This window comes from Heptranchias perlo, chromosome 8 (assembly GCF_035084215.1).
Source record: "Heptranchias perlo isolate sHepPer1 chromosome 8, sHepPer1.hap1, whole genome shotgun sequence".
Lineage (NCBI taxonomy): Eukaryota > Metazoa > Chordata > Chondrichthyes > Hexanchiformes > Hexanchidae > Heptranchias > Heptranchias perlo.
In genome coordinates, this window is record NC_090332.1 from 15,382,160 (window position 1) to 15,396,680 (window position 14,521).

At 44.6% G+C, this 14,521-nt stretch overlaps 1 protein-coding gene across 1 annotated transcript in view; it reads left to right on the forward strand.

Annotated features, from left to right (window-relative positions):
* Positions 1-14,521, forward strand: part of ryr2a (ryanodine receptor 2a (cardiac)) — a 471,729-nt gene that overhangs the window by 187,719 nt on the left and 269,489 nt on the right. The gene's annotated exons all lie outside the window — the stretch shown is intronic.

The window sequence follows — 14,521 nt, forward strand, 5'->3', positions numbered from 1 at the left end:
TGCGATTGAGTCCTGTTAACTATTTACCTGGTCAGCTGAGTGCCTCTGAGCGCTGTCCACCCCTGTTTATAATGCCCCAGGAACATCTGTTTGAAGCTGCCCGAAATCTCCACTTTCCGACTCCTGTAGTTGTTAACAGTGCAAACAACTAATGGAGACTTCAGGCAGCTTCAACCAACTGTTTGCTAAATACAGATGATTTGTATGGTGTCCATTTAAATAAATCATTATCCGATTTTGGATCGATTTAGCATCAGGCAATACAGTCTCCACCACTTTTTAACTAGATTAGTGATCCTAGATCCTTACCTCTTCAAAATGTTCGGCGTTAGGGAGTCTGATGGATCCAGCTTCCACTGCTTATAGCGGGCAATTCGAGTTTGCATGATTGCGCCCGCCGAATCCGGTGGGGACTGTACTGATTAAGATAAATAACTCCAGAAAATGTCATGATTTACACCCATTTTATTCTTTACCATATCTATATGGAAATAGCCATATTTATAGATTTTGCTTATTTGCCTTTGAAGTTACTTTTCTCTCTTCTCTTCAGGACTTTCTTCGAGTGCTTTCATAAACCTGTGGAAGCTGGGATAGCCCAACCTCCACACCATTCACTTGCTTTCTTTGGTGGAAAGATATTTCAGACTGTGAAATGCTTGCAAAGTAAGCATACATAAACTGAAGGTCTCTCATGTTGCAGAGCAAAACGTACCATTAACGGGGCATTTTATGCACCGCTGTGCACTCTCGGAAAGGGATTGGGTACTGCTACGAAAGTGGAAGAAAAATTAACACATGTTATGTTGTGCATACTCTGCTTTCGTCACACAGACTGTGCCGCCTGCATTATCTGGTACCGCGTGACTGGGATATCACCACATGGAGAGTGGGTCAAAAGATTAACAAAATATGCTCTGACCCGATCAAAGCAGATCTCTTGTGCAAATTGCAAGAGTCTTTGGCTTAGAAATTCAGGCGCTATACGGCCTCCAGAGCCTCCAATATGGCGGGCAGGAAGCGCATGCTCACTACGAGCCTGAAGTCCCCCGCCCGCCATATTGGTAAAGGCCAAAAAATGGGGGTGCAGTGTCCACGCCTGAAACAGGCGTTAGACCCTATGCATATGCAAATAAGGGGCCAAAAGCCTGTTTGAGTACCCCTCTGCAAGATTAGTTTGCCCAGAGGCAGCTTGTTTCTTAACCAGATCACCTGTTAGGCTACAACCTACAAGGCAACATTTTAAAATATGCTTACCTGTGTGTGGAGCCGGGAGGAGCTCTGTGAAAATACAAATTAGCATTTCATAGCCAAGTCTGATACAAACCCTATCCTTTCTACTTTATAAACAAAGATTGATTGACATCTGTGACATCTGAAGTGGGTCAAACTCTAAACTTATATATATATATAATATGCATTTTGTTTTACCAGTTGCACATCTAAATAATAATCTGTTGAAGTTCAATTCAGCTACTTTCTTTGTTTGATTGATGAATCTGACATATATAACGCTGGATCAGAATCTGAATGAACCACCTTTCACTGGTGCTGAATGTGATGAGGCACTTCATCATTATGCCCTGTGGAGTTGTAAATGCATTTTAAATTCTCCAGTCAATGTGACTGCTTCAAATGCATTCCACCTCTTGCTGTAAACTTGTTGTATCATTGTTACTAAAATAAGTGCAGACAGAGACTTGTCAGGTACTCCCAGCCCAGAGACATGCTCAATTACAATAGACATGTCACAAACACACTGCAATATGTTATTTTCTCTTTAATTGTTTCAGTGAGTAGTTTACTTTTTTGGAAACAATGTTTGCTCATTTGTTGAATTCACATTCTTGCTGCCTACTTATTTCTGTAAACAATTTTACAACACCAAGTTATAGTCCAGCAATTTTATTTTAAATTCACAAGCTTTCGGAGATTTTCTCCTTCCTCAGGCAAATGTTTCAAGATCTCCTTGAAGCCTACGCATTTATACATATTGAACAATAATAAATGGTGTTTACAGACTGCCCCTGCAACTGCCCGTTGCCAAGGCAATCACCGTGTTCAGACAGAGAGGTGTTACCTGCAGAACCTCCGAATACACATTCAATAAAAAAACAAACAGGGAAAAAAAAGAGAAAAAAAAACACAGAGAGAGGCAGAAACATCCGGAAGGCAGAGAGAGCCAGCAAATGACCCATTATATTAAAAACAGATAACATTTGTTCGCTGGTGGGTTAACGTGTAGCGTGACATGAACCCAAGATCCCGGTTGAGGCCGTCCTCATGGGTGCGGAACTTGGCTATCAATTTCTGCTCGACGATTTTGCGTTGTCGTGTGTCTCGAAGGCCGCCTTGGAGTACGCTTACCCGAAGGTCGGTGGATGAATGTCCATGACTGCTGAAGTGTTCCCCGACTGGGAGGGAACCCTCCTGTTTGGCGATTGTTGCGCGGTGTCCGTTCATCCGTTGTCGCAGCGTCTGCATGGTCTCGCCAATGTACCATGCTCTGGGGCATCCTTTCCTGCAACGTATGAGGTAGACAACGTTGGCTGAGTCACAGGAGTATGAACCATGCACCTGGTGGGTGGTGTCATCTCGTGTGATGGTGGTATCTGTGTCGATGATCTGGCATGTCTTGCAGAGGTTACCGTGGCAGGGTTGTGTGGCGTCGTGGACGCTGTTCTCTTGAAAGCTAGGTAGTTTGCTGCGAACGATGGTCTGTTTGAGGTTGGGTGGCTGTTTAAAGGCGAGTAGTGGAGGTGTGGGGATGGCCATAGCGAGGTGTTTGTCCTCATTGATGACATGTTGAAGGCTGCGGAGAACATGGCGTAGTTTCTCCGCTCCGGGGAAGTACTGGACGACAAAGGGTACTCTGTTGGTTGCGTCCCGTGTTAGTCTCCTGAGGAGGTCTATGCGATTTTTTGCTGTGGCCCGTCGGAACTGTCGATCGATGAGTCGAGCAAAAAATCGCATAGACCTCCTCAGGAGACTAACACGGGACGCAACCAACAGAGTACCCTTTGTCGTCCAGTACTTCCCCGGAGCGGAGAAACTACGCCATGTTCTCCGCAGCCTTCAACATGTCATCAATGAGGACAAACACCTCGCTATGGCCATCCCCACACCTCCACTACTCGCCTTTAAACAGCCACCCAACCTCAAACAGACCATCGTTCGCAGCAAACTACCTAGCTTTCAAGAGAACAGCGTCCACGACGCCACACAACCCTGCCACGGTAACCTCTGCAAGACATGCCAGATCATCGACACAGATACCACCATCACACGAGATGACACCACCCACCAGGTGCATGGTTCATACTCCTGTGACTCAGCCAACGTTGTCTACCTCATACGTTGCAGGAAAGGATGCCCCAGAGCATGGTACATTGGCGAGACCATGCAGACGCTGCGACAACGGATGAACGGACACCGCGCAACAATCGCCAAACAGGAGGGTTCCCTCCCAGTCGGGGAACACTTCAGCAGTCATGGACATTCATCCACCGACCTTCGGGTAAGCGTACTCCAAGGCGGCCTTCGAGACACACGACAACGCAAAATCGTCGAGCAGAAATTGATAGCCAAGTTCCGCACCCATGAGGACGGCCTCAACCGGGATCTTGGGTTCATGTCACGCTACACGTTAACCCACCAGCGAACAAATGTTATCTGTTTTTAATATAATGGGTCATTTGCTGGCTCTCTCTGCCTTCCGGATGTTTCTGCCTCTCTCTGTGTTTTTTTTTCTCTTTTTTTTCCCTGTTTGTTTTTTTATTGAATGTGTATTCGGAGGTTCTGCAGGTAACACCTCTCTGTCTGAACACGGTGATTGCCTTGGCAACGGGCAGTTGCAGGGGCAGTCTGTAAACACCATTTATTATTGTTCAATATGTATAAATGCGTAGGCTTCAAGGAGATCTTGAAACATTTGCCTGAGGAAGGAGAAAATCTCCGAAAGCTTGTGAATTTAAAATAAAATTGCTGGACTATAACTTGGTGTTGTAAAATTGTTTACAATTGTCAACCCCAGTCCATCACCGGCATCTCCACATCATACTTATTTCTGTACATTGAGAGAGTCTGTGTGAGAAACAATTGTGGCTTGTTCAACACTGGCTTCATCAGAAGTGTGGCTGTCATAACCATTTCTCATCTCAACACACACTAAATAAAATTGGAACTAATGGCTTAATGGTGAGAGATTCAGGAAAACACGAGTATGAAAAATATTATATACTAGAGGATATCCCGTAGCATTACCCACAGTAAGTCAGACGACACTGTCTTATAAAAGCAGAAACATTATACCATGTAATGTACAAAACATTTTTCTGCTGCTAAAGTGGAGCATGGAGTAGCAACTATCAAAGGAGTCTGGTTTCGACAGAGTTTATAATTGGGAATTTGGTGAGTGAGGGGATTTTTAAGGGTTGATCTTTATCTAAAATTTGATTAAGTTTGGCATCAAGCATTTAACTTAAATTTAATCTTAACTTGCAGTTTTCAGTTAGTGGTGAACAAGCAGCCTGAAGTGGCAGTTGGTCACCTAGTTAATTAGGTGACTGGTTAGAACTGGTAATCTACTGTCAGCTGGGGCTGACTTTGGTGACTGGCATCCCAGCTAGCATAAATTCAGAAGGGTTTTGCTAATGCACGGAGTGAGGGAGCACAGAATAGCAGCTATCGATGGAGTCTGGTTTCGACAGATTGGAAATTTAGTGAGTTAGGGGATTTGTGCAGTAAGGGGTGATTTGATTAGTCAGCAGAGAGGAGCGTACTGAGAGCGGGTCTCAGCAACAACAAAATAAAACTGCAGTGTGACGTCACAGATAAGGCAGGTAGGTGGTTGGTGGTGAGTATCTCTTCTGTTTTCTTCTTTCTTAGGACTGTGGGCTAAGTAACTTAAAGCATAAAACTAAATTTAAAAAAAAACTAAACTTCATTTAATAAATTAAACAAGGCCAGTACTTGGTTCAATCTAAAAATAATTTGATTGGCATTGTGGTAATCAATCAAATAAATAAAATAGTTATGACAGGACAGGAGATGTGTTGCAGCTGTAATATGTGGGAGCTACTGGACAGTTTTGTCCGGGGCGACTACATCTGTGGTAAGTGTCTACAGCTCTCGAGGAACTTCGGCTCCGAGTTGAGGAGCTGTAGTCCGAGCTGCAGACATTGCGAGGCATCAGGGAGGGAGAAAGTTACCTGGACACTTTGATCCAGGAGGCAGTCACGCCCCTTGGACTAAATACTGTAGAATTGACACATAGTCAGGGACAGGAGGGTGTGACTGCGAGTGAGGCAGGTACGGGGATCCAGGAGTTAGCATTGCAGGAGCCTCAGCCTCTGCACTTGTCCAATAGATACAAGGTTCTTGCAGCCCTTGTGGACAAGTGCAGGGACTGCAGGGAGGATGAGCAAATTGGCCATGGCACCGTGTTTCAGGGGGCCATTCAAGCGGGGGGAGTAAAAAGGAATGTGGTTGTAGTAGGCGACAGTATAGTTAGAGGGATAGATACTGTTCTCTGCAGCCAAGACCGAGAGTCCCGAAGGCTGTGTTGCCTACCCGGTGCCAGGGTTAAGGACATCTCCTCAGGGCTGGAGAGAAACTTGGAGTGGGAGGGGGAGGATCCAGTTGTCGTGGTCCACGTAGGTACCAACGAAATAGGTAGGACTAAGAAATAGGTTCTGATGAGGGAGTTTGAGCAGCTAGGGACTAAATTAAAAAGCAGAACCACAAAGGTGATAATCTCCGGATTATTACCTGCGCCACGAGCAATTTGGCACAGGGTAAATCAGATCAGAGAGATGAATGCGTGGCTCAAAGATTGGTGTGGGAGAAGTGGATTTCCCCAGTACTGGGGAAAGAGGGAGCTGTTCCGTTGGGACGGGCTTCACCTGAACCATGTTGGGACCAATGTTCTGGCAAACTGAATAACTAGGGCGGTAGAGAAGGCTTTAAACTAAATAGAGGGGGGGGGAGGGCTCAGGTGGGGCGAAGTTTAGATGGATAAAGAGAAAAGACAAGGAAGTAGTACAGGAAAGTGATGGGGGTAATGATAAACAGAGTGTGTCAGGAAGGGACGGAGCGTACAAACGTAAGAGTGCACTAGCATATGAGGCCGGGGTAGGAAAGAATGGTAAAAAGACAAAATTAAAGGTTCTTTATCTGAATGCGCGCAGCATTCGTAACAAGATAGATGAATTGACGGCACAAATAGAAACAAATGGGTATGATCTCGTGGCCATTACAGAGACATGGTTGCATGGTGACCATGGTTGGGAGCTAAATATTCAGGGTTATTTAACATTTCGGAAGGATAGGAAAAAAGGTAAAGGTGGTGGGGTAGCTGAAATTGGTATAATAGTGAGAAATGATCTTGGCTCAGAAGATCAAGATGTCGAATCAATTTGGGTGGAGGTAAGAAATAGGAAGGGAATGAAATCACTGGTGGGAGTAGTATATAGGCCCCCTAACAGTAGCTACACTGTAGGGCAAAATATTAATCAGGAAATAAGGGGGGCTTGTAAAAAAGGTAATGCAATAATCATGGGCGATTTTAACTTTCACATAGATTGGACAAATCAAAATGGCAAAAATAGCCCTGGGGAGGAGTACATAGAGCGTATTAGGGACTGTTTCTTAGACCAATACGTTGGGGAACCAACTAGGGAACAGGCCATTTTGGATTTGGTAATGGGTAACGAAACAGGATTAATTAATCTCAAAGTAAAGGATCCCTTGGGAAGCAGTGATCATAACATGATAGAATTTCACATCTAGTTTGAGAGCGAGGATCTTGGGTCTGAAAATACTGTATTAAACTTAAATAAGGGCAATTATAAAGGAATGAGGGCGGAATTGGCTAAAGGGAATGGGTAAACAGATTAGATGGCATGATGGTGGATAAGCAGTGGCAAACATTTAAAAAGATATTTTATGACTCAACAAAAATATATCCCTGTGAGGAGGAAAGACTCCACAAAAAGGGTGAACCAAACATGGCTAACTAAGGAATGAAAGGATGGTATCAGGTTAAAAGAAAAAGCAGACGACGTGGCAAAGATTACTGCTAAGCCCAAAGATTTGGAAAACTTTAAAAACCAGCAAAGGATGACTCACTCTACCATTACCAACAAGCCAGGGGATCAACCCTGGTTCAATGAAGAGTGTAGAAGAGCATGCCAGGAGCAGCACCAGGCGTACCTAAAAATGAGGTGCCAACCTGGTGAAGCTACAACTCAGGACTACATTCATGCTAAACAGCAGAAGCAACATGCTATAGACAGAGCTAAGCGATTCCACAACCAACGAATCAGATCAAAGCTCTGCAGTCCTGCCACATCCAGTCGTGAATGGTGGTGGATAATTAAACAACTAACGGGAGGAGGAGGCTCTGCAAACATCCCCATCCTCAATGATGGCGGAGTCCAGCATGTGAGTGCAAAAGACGAGGCTGAAGCGTTCGCAACCATCTTCAGCCAGAAGTGCCGAGTGGACTATCCATCTCGGCCTCCTCCCGATATCCCCACCATCACAGAAGCCAGTCTTCAGCCAATTCGATTCACTCCACGTGATATCAACAAACGGCTGAGTGCACTGGATACAGCAAAGGCAATGGGCCCCGACAACATCCCGGCTGTAGTGCTGAAGACTTGTGCTCCAGAACTAGCTGCGCCTCTAGCCAAGCTGTTCCAGTACAGCTACAACACTGGCATCTACCCGACAATGTGGAAAATTGCCCAGGTATGTCCTGTCCACAAAAAGCAGGACAAATCCAATCCGGCCAATTACCGCCCCATCAGTCTACTCGCAATCATCAGCAAAGTGATGGAAGGTGTCGTCGACAGTGCTATCAAGTGGCACTTACTCACCAATAACCTGCTCACCGATGCTCAGTAGCATTTGACCGAGTGTGGCACCAAGGAGCCCTAGTAAAATTGAAGTCAATGGGAATCAGGAGGAAAACTCTCCAGTGGCTGGAGTCATACCTAACACAAAGGAAGATGGTAGTGGTTGTTGGAGGCCAATCATCTCAGCCCCAGGACATTGCTGCAGGAGTTCCTCAGGGCAGTGTCCTAGACCCAACCATCTTCAGCTGCTTCATCAATGACCTTCCCTCCATCATAAGGTCAGAAATGGGGATGTTCGCTGATGATTGCATAGTGTTCAGTTCCATTCGCAACCCCTCAAATAATTAAGCAGTCCGAGCCCGCACGCAGCAAGACCTGGACAACATCCAAGCTTGGGCTGATAAGTGGCAAGTAACATTCGTGCCAAACAAGTGCCAGGCAATGACCATCTCCAACAAGAGAGAGTCTAACCACCTCCCCTTGACATTCAATGGCATTACCATCACCGAATCCCCCACCATCAACATCCTGGGGGTTAACGTTGACCAGAAACTTAACTGGACCAGCCATATAAACACTGTGGCTACAAGAGCAGGTCAGGGGCTGGGTATTCTGTGGCGAGTGACTCACCTCCTGACTCCAAAAGCCTTTCCACCATCTACAAGACACAAGTCAGGAGTGTGATGGAATGCTCTCCACTTGCCTGGATTAGTGCAGCTCCAACAACACTCAAGAAGCTCGACACATCCAGGACAAAGCAGCCCACTTGATTGGCACCCCATCCACCACCCTAAACATTCACTCCCTTCACTACCGGCGCACTGTGGCTGCAGTGTGTACCATCCACAGGATGCAGTGCAGCAACTCGCCAAGGCTTCTTCGACAGCACCTCCCAAACCCGCGACCTCTACCACCTAGAAGGACAAGAGCAGCAGGTACATGGGAACAACACCACCTGCACGTTCCCCTCCAAGTCACACAGCATCCCGACTTGGAAATATATCGCCGTTCCTTCATTGTCGCTGGGTCAAAATCCTGGAACTCCCTTCCTAACAGCACTGTGGGAGAACCTTCACCACACGGACAGCAGCGGTTCAAGAAGGCGGCTCACCACCACCTTCTCAAGGGCAATTAGGGATGGGCAATAAATGCCGGCCTCGCCAGCGATGCCCACATCCCATGAACGAATAAAAAAAAGAATAATCAAGAGGGAAAAAATAAATTATGAGAGTAAACTAGCAAGAAATATAAAAACTTACAGTAAAAGCTTCAACGAGTATATAAAAAGGAAGAGGGTAGCTAAAGTAAACATTGGTCCCTTGGAGGATGAGATTGGGAAAATAATCGTGGAAAACAAGGAAATGGCAGAGGAATTGAACAGATATTTTGTATCTGTCTTCACAGCAGAAGACACTAATAATATACCAACAATAGTACAAAATCAAGGGGCAAAGGGGAGGGAGGAACTAAAAACAATCACTATCACTAGAGAAAAAGTACTAGGCAAACTGATGGGTCTAAAGGCTGACAAGTCCCTTGGACCTGATGGCTTGCATCCGAGGGCCTTAAAGGAAGTGGCGACAGAGATAGTGGATGCATTGGTTGCAATCTTCCAGAATTCACTAGATTCTGGAAAGGTCCCAGCGGATTGGAAAACCGCAAAAGTAATACCCCTATTCAAGAAGGGAGTGAGACGGAGAGCAGGTAACTATATAGACCAGTTAGCCTAACATCTGTCATTGGGAAAATGCTAGAATCCATTATTAAGGAAATAGTAGCAGGACATTTAGAGACTCGTAATACAGTCAAGGGGTGTCAACATGGTTTTATGAAGGGGGAATCGTGTCTGACAAATTTATTAGAGTTCTTTGAGGAAGTAACCGGAGGGGTGGTTAAAGGGGAACCAATGGATGCAGTATATCTGGATTTCCAAAAGGCATTCGATAAGGTGCCACATAAAAGATTACTGCACAAGATATGAGCTTGTGGTGTTGGGGGTAATATACTGGCATGGATAGAGGATTGGCTAACTAACAGAAAACAAAGAGTCGAGATAAAAGGGCCATTTTCAAAACAGCAATCTGTAACTAGTGGGGTGCCGCAGGGCTCAGTGCTGGGGCCTCAACTATTTACAATATATATCAATGACTGGGATGAAGGAATAGAGTGTCTTGTGGCCAAATTTGCTGATGATACAAAGATAGGTGGCAAAGCAAGTTGTGAGGAGGACACAAAGTGTCTGCAAAGGGATATTGACAGGTTAAGTGAATGGGCAAAAATTTGGCAGATGGAATATAATGTGGAAAAATGTGAAGTCATCCACTTTGGGAGGAAAAATAAAAAAGCAAAATATTATTTGAATGGAGAAATACTACAAAATCCTGCGGTACAGAGGGATCCTGGTGTCCAGAGATAACTCTGCTCTGCCAGAGTGGGTGGTGGAGGCAGATTCAATCATGGCCTTCAAAAGGGAACTGGATAAGTACTTGAAAGGAAAAAAATTGCAGGGCTAGGGGGATAGGGTGGGAGAGTGGGACTAGCTGGATTGCTCTTGCATAGAGCCGGTGCGGACTCGATGGGCCGAATGGCCTCCTTCCGTGCTGTAACCATTCTCTGATTCTCGTACATGAAACACAAAAAGTCAATATACAGGTGCAGCAGGTCATTCGGAAGGCAAACGGAATATAGGCCTTTATTTCTAGGGTGATGGAGTATAAACGGGAAGTCATGCTACAACTGTACAGGGTGAGACCACACCTGGAGTACTGCGTACAGTTCTGGTGCCCTTATTTATGGAAGGACATACTTGCATTGGAGGCAGTTCAGAGAAGGTTCACGAGGTTGATTCCGGGTATGGAAGGGTTGTCTTATGAGGAAAGATTGAACAGGTTGGGTCTATACTCATTAGAGTTTAGAAGAATGAGAGGAGATCTTATTGAAACATACAAGATTTCTGAGGGGACCCGATAGGGTAGATGCTGAGAGAATATTACCCCTCATGGGGGAATCTAAAACTAGGGGGCATAGTCTCAGAATAAGAGGTCGCCTGTTTAAGATGAAAATTAGGAGGAATTTCTTCTCCCAGAGGGTCGTGAATCTTTGGAATTCTTTACCCCAAAAAGCTGTGGACGCCGAGTCATTGAATACATTCAAGGCTGAGTTAGACAAATTTTTGATCAGCAAGGGAGTCAAAGGATATGGGGAAAAGGCAGGAAAGTGGAGTTGAGGTAAAAACCAATTCAGCCATGATCTCATTGAATGGCAGAGCAGGCTCGAGGGGCCGAATGGCCTGCTCCTGCTCCTATCTTTTATGGTCTTCTGTCTCTTTAAGGCCACAAGATCTAATTGCAGCAAGTACGGTCCTCCTGAGTCAATTATAGACCCATTCCTCTTCAGCATATCCTGTGCTCTATTGGAGGGGTATTGTTTCTTCATATGATAGTAGGTAATCATAAACCTGACAGGAAATAATTAGTTTTCTAGGGTAGATTTTATGAATTTTTGAAAATTCCTGATATGGGCTCCCAGCTAGCCAAGCTTCTCATCATTAATGCAAATTCATAAAATCAACCACCCTTTATATTTTTTTAAACAAAGATTGATTTACATCTGTGACATCTGAAGTGGGTCGAACTCAAAACTTTTATATTATATGCATAATATATTGGCAGATCTCCCATGGCAGTATTCACAGTGATTGTGAGAATATACTGCTTTATAACAATAGGGGTGTTAGCAACAAAGTGTGACTGAGAACTTGTGATTGGGAAGGTGTTACATGAAGTGACATTTACAGGAATTGCCTGCTAAATACAAGACTTTTAATAATTACTTGTGAATCTCCCATGGTGTTACTAATAGTAAGTCATAGGATATATTGACTTTCATACCTCTCTGTGTCTTCTAGGTGTATTTTTCTCTTACCTTCTCAATCCTTCTGTTTCTGTTGTTTCTCGCCGTCACTTTGTGATCTATTGCTTTGTGCCTCTGTCTTCTTTTGTGCTTGTATCTGTCATATTGTTATTGCTCTGCCTTTTTTTTGCATTTGTCTCTATCTTTTGTTATTTGATTTTTCTGCTTTTGTCAGGGTGAGTTGTAAGTGTTGATGAGTGGGAGATATGGGTGATGGCTGCTTGAGCGATCGGGACAGGGTTTTGGGTCACAGGTGAGAGGTGGAATCTGACTAAGGGTATATGGCAGCAGTGGAAAGCAACAGGAAGCGGGTGATGCTCTAACCACATTGCCCCACATCTGCTCCCCCAGTCATATAGCTCGTCTCGTATCTTCTGCCTTTGCCCTCTTACCTCCTGCCTCTCCTTATGCCATGTGCTTTTGCCTCCGTTCTCTAACGTGCATTACCACAGTCGCGTACTACCCTTTCATCGTGTGCTGTCATTCTGTCCTGTCCTGTTCACTGTTCTTGTTGCCACTTCTGCTCTTTCCTTGAATCAAGTCTTCCCAATGGCATTTCCCCTTCTTTCTTCTCGGTCCGTTTCTCTGCCTGCATTCACTTCCCTGTCACTTCTTGCTCTCCTCTTCACTCATTCCTCTTCCCTGTCTTTCTCTCTGTCTCTTCTCACTCTTCCTGTTCCCTCAACTACTGCTGATCTTCCTGGGCAATAAACAGAATTTTTCTGCTGTATTAGTAATTCTTAATTGTGATAGCACAACGTCATCATGCACGGATATTGTATCTTTAGTGCTATAATAACACATTATAAAGCACTAATTCATGCATACTCACTGGCAAAAATATCACAACCAGTCTGCATGTGGAATAGTTAGCACCACTGTGCAACAGGTTTACAGAAAGACTTGCTGCACTATCCATAAGTAAATGCAAATCCAAATATCCTTGGACATGGAGGTTGTGCCAGAGGAATAGACAGTTGCCAATGTGCAACAGGGAGAAAGAGATAAACCATGTAATTATAGATTAGGAAACCTAACTGGTCTGTGGGGGAACTTTCCCAATTTGGGCACCAGCCCCCAGATATTGGTGAGGAGGGACTTTACTAGTTGACTGAACTGAGATTGCCGTAGTCTTATCCTTATATGATGTCTGTGTTGTTGGAGATAGGTCTATTATAATTTCTTCTTATTGAAGTGTAGATTACTTCAGGGGCATTAAGAGTCAATCACACTGGAGTCACATGTAGGCCAGACAAGGTAGGGGTGGCAGGCTGAAGGACATTAGTGAACCAGTTTGGTTTTATGACAATCCAGAAGGTTTTATGGCAATTTTTTTGATGCTAGCCCACAAATTACCAGATTTATTGAATTCAGTTTCACAACTTGGGGATTGTGAACTCAGTACCTCTGTGTTGCTCGTCGAATACCATAACCACTAAGCTACCGCAGCCATTTGCTTAAGGGCAACCCCACAAAATCCTCCCCTTAGACCCTGAACAAAGCTTCAGCGGCACTCTGAGCAGCTGTGAGCTGACTTAAGTTCTGCTGAGGCCTCTGGGAAGATCTCTTGAGAAAGATCAATGAGCCTGGAGGGGACGAATAATCTCAGTAATAGCAGACACACGCTCCCTCAGGAGCAAAAGATTTTCTGGCCACTTTAACGTTTCCGGAGCAGGCTCGAGGGGCCATTTGGCCTACTCCTGATCCTATTTCTTATGTTCCTACATTACAACAGTGACTGAACTTCAAAAAAGTACTTCATTGGCTGTAATGCGCTTTGGGACATCCTGAGGTCATGAAAGGTGCTATATGAATGCAAGTCTTTCTTTTCATTTTCCCCAGGCCCTGGAAGGGCCTCAGGGGACATCTAGTGGAGCAGCTAAGGGCATTCTTTTTCACAAGGGTTGTTTGGTCACAGCTGCTGTCAAAACCCCCTTACTGGTGCAATGTGCCTGCCCCACATATTCAAATGACCTTGTCCTCCTAAATTGGGATGGGATCTGGGCCTATCTGCCCTAATGGACACAGGGTTCACTCCGGCTCTCTTCCACTGGTGGAGCAGCCCTACTGGAATGGTGCAGTTAGCTTACTCTCCCAAGGATTTCACTGCAATATAAAAGCAGCTGTATTGTATCATAAGGAGGCTGCTTTATATGGAGATAAGAAGAAGAATTTAATCATGATGCTGCAGCCATCATGAGTGTGGGGCAGGCTTGATGGACCAGTTGATCTTTTCCTGCCTGTCAATTTCATATGTTTGTAACTATGAAGGCTATAAATCTGAAATAAAAACAGGGAACACTGGAAATGCATATCAGATCAATCAGCATCAGCGAGAGAAAGCTATGTTAATACTTTAAGTGTGACACACCTGTTTTATAGATTTTATTTTATATAGTTTGCCTAAACAATGTGAATTAAAGCTCAGAAGTTGTGACAGTTCAAAGAGTTTTATGAAGCAGCTCTTTGGAATATGGATAGCTCAATTTGTTGGAGAACTAACCCCATAGAGATGCAAGTTCAGTCTCCGATTCTGCCGAGTTGCTGATCTCAGTCCTAATGCCGTGATTCTATTTATTTGGTTTCTTTGTTAATTAGGGAGCCACAAACAGCACGAGTCATGCCAGAGGGGTCAAAAAAGGGATTTCCCCAATTATGCTCATGCATAATATTAGCAAATAGAATATTTTAAGGGACTTAAGTAATGTTATAAACTGGTGGTGTTGGTAGGATAGTGAATAAAGCACAGC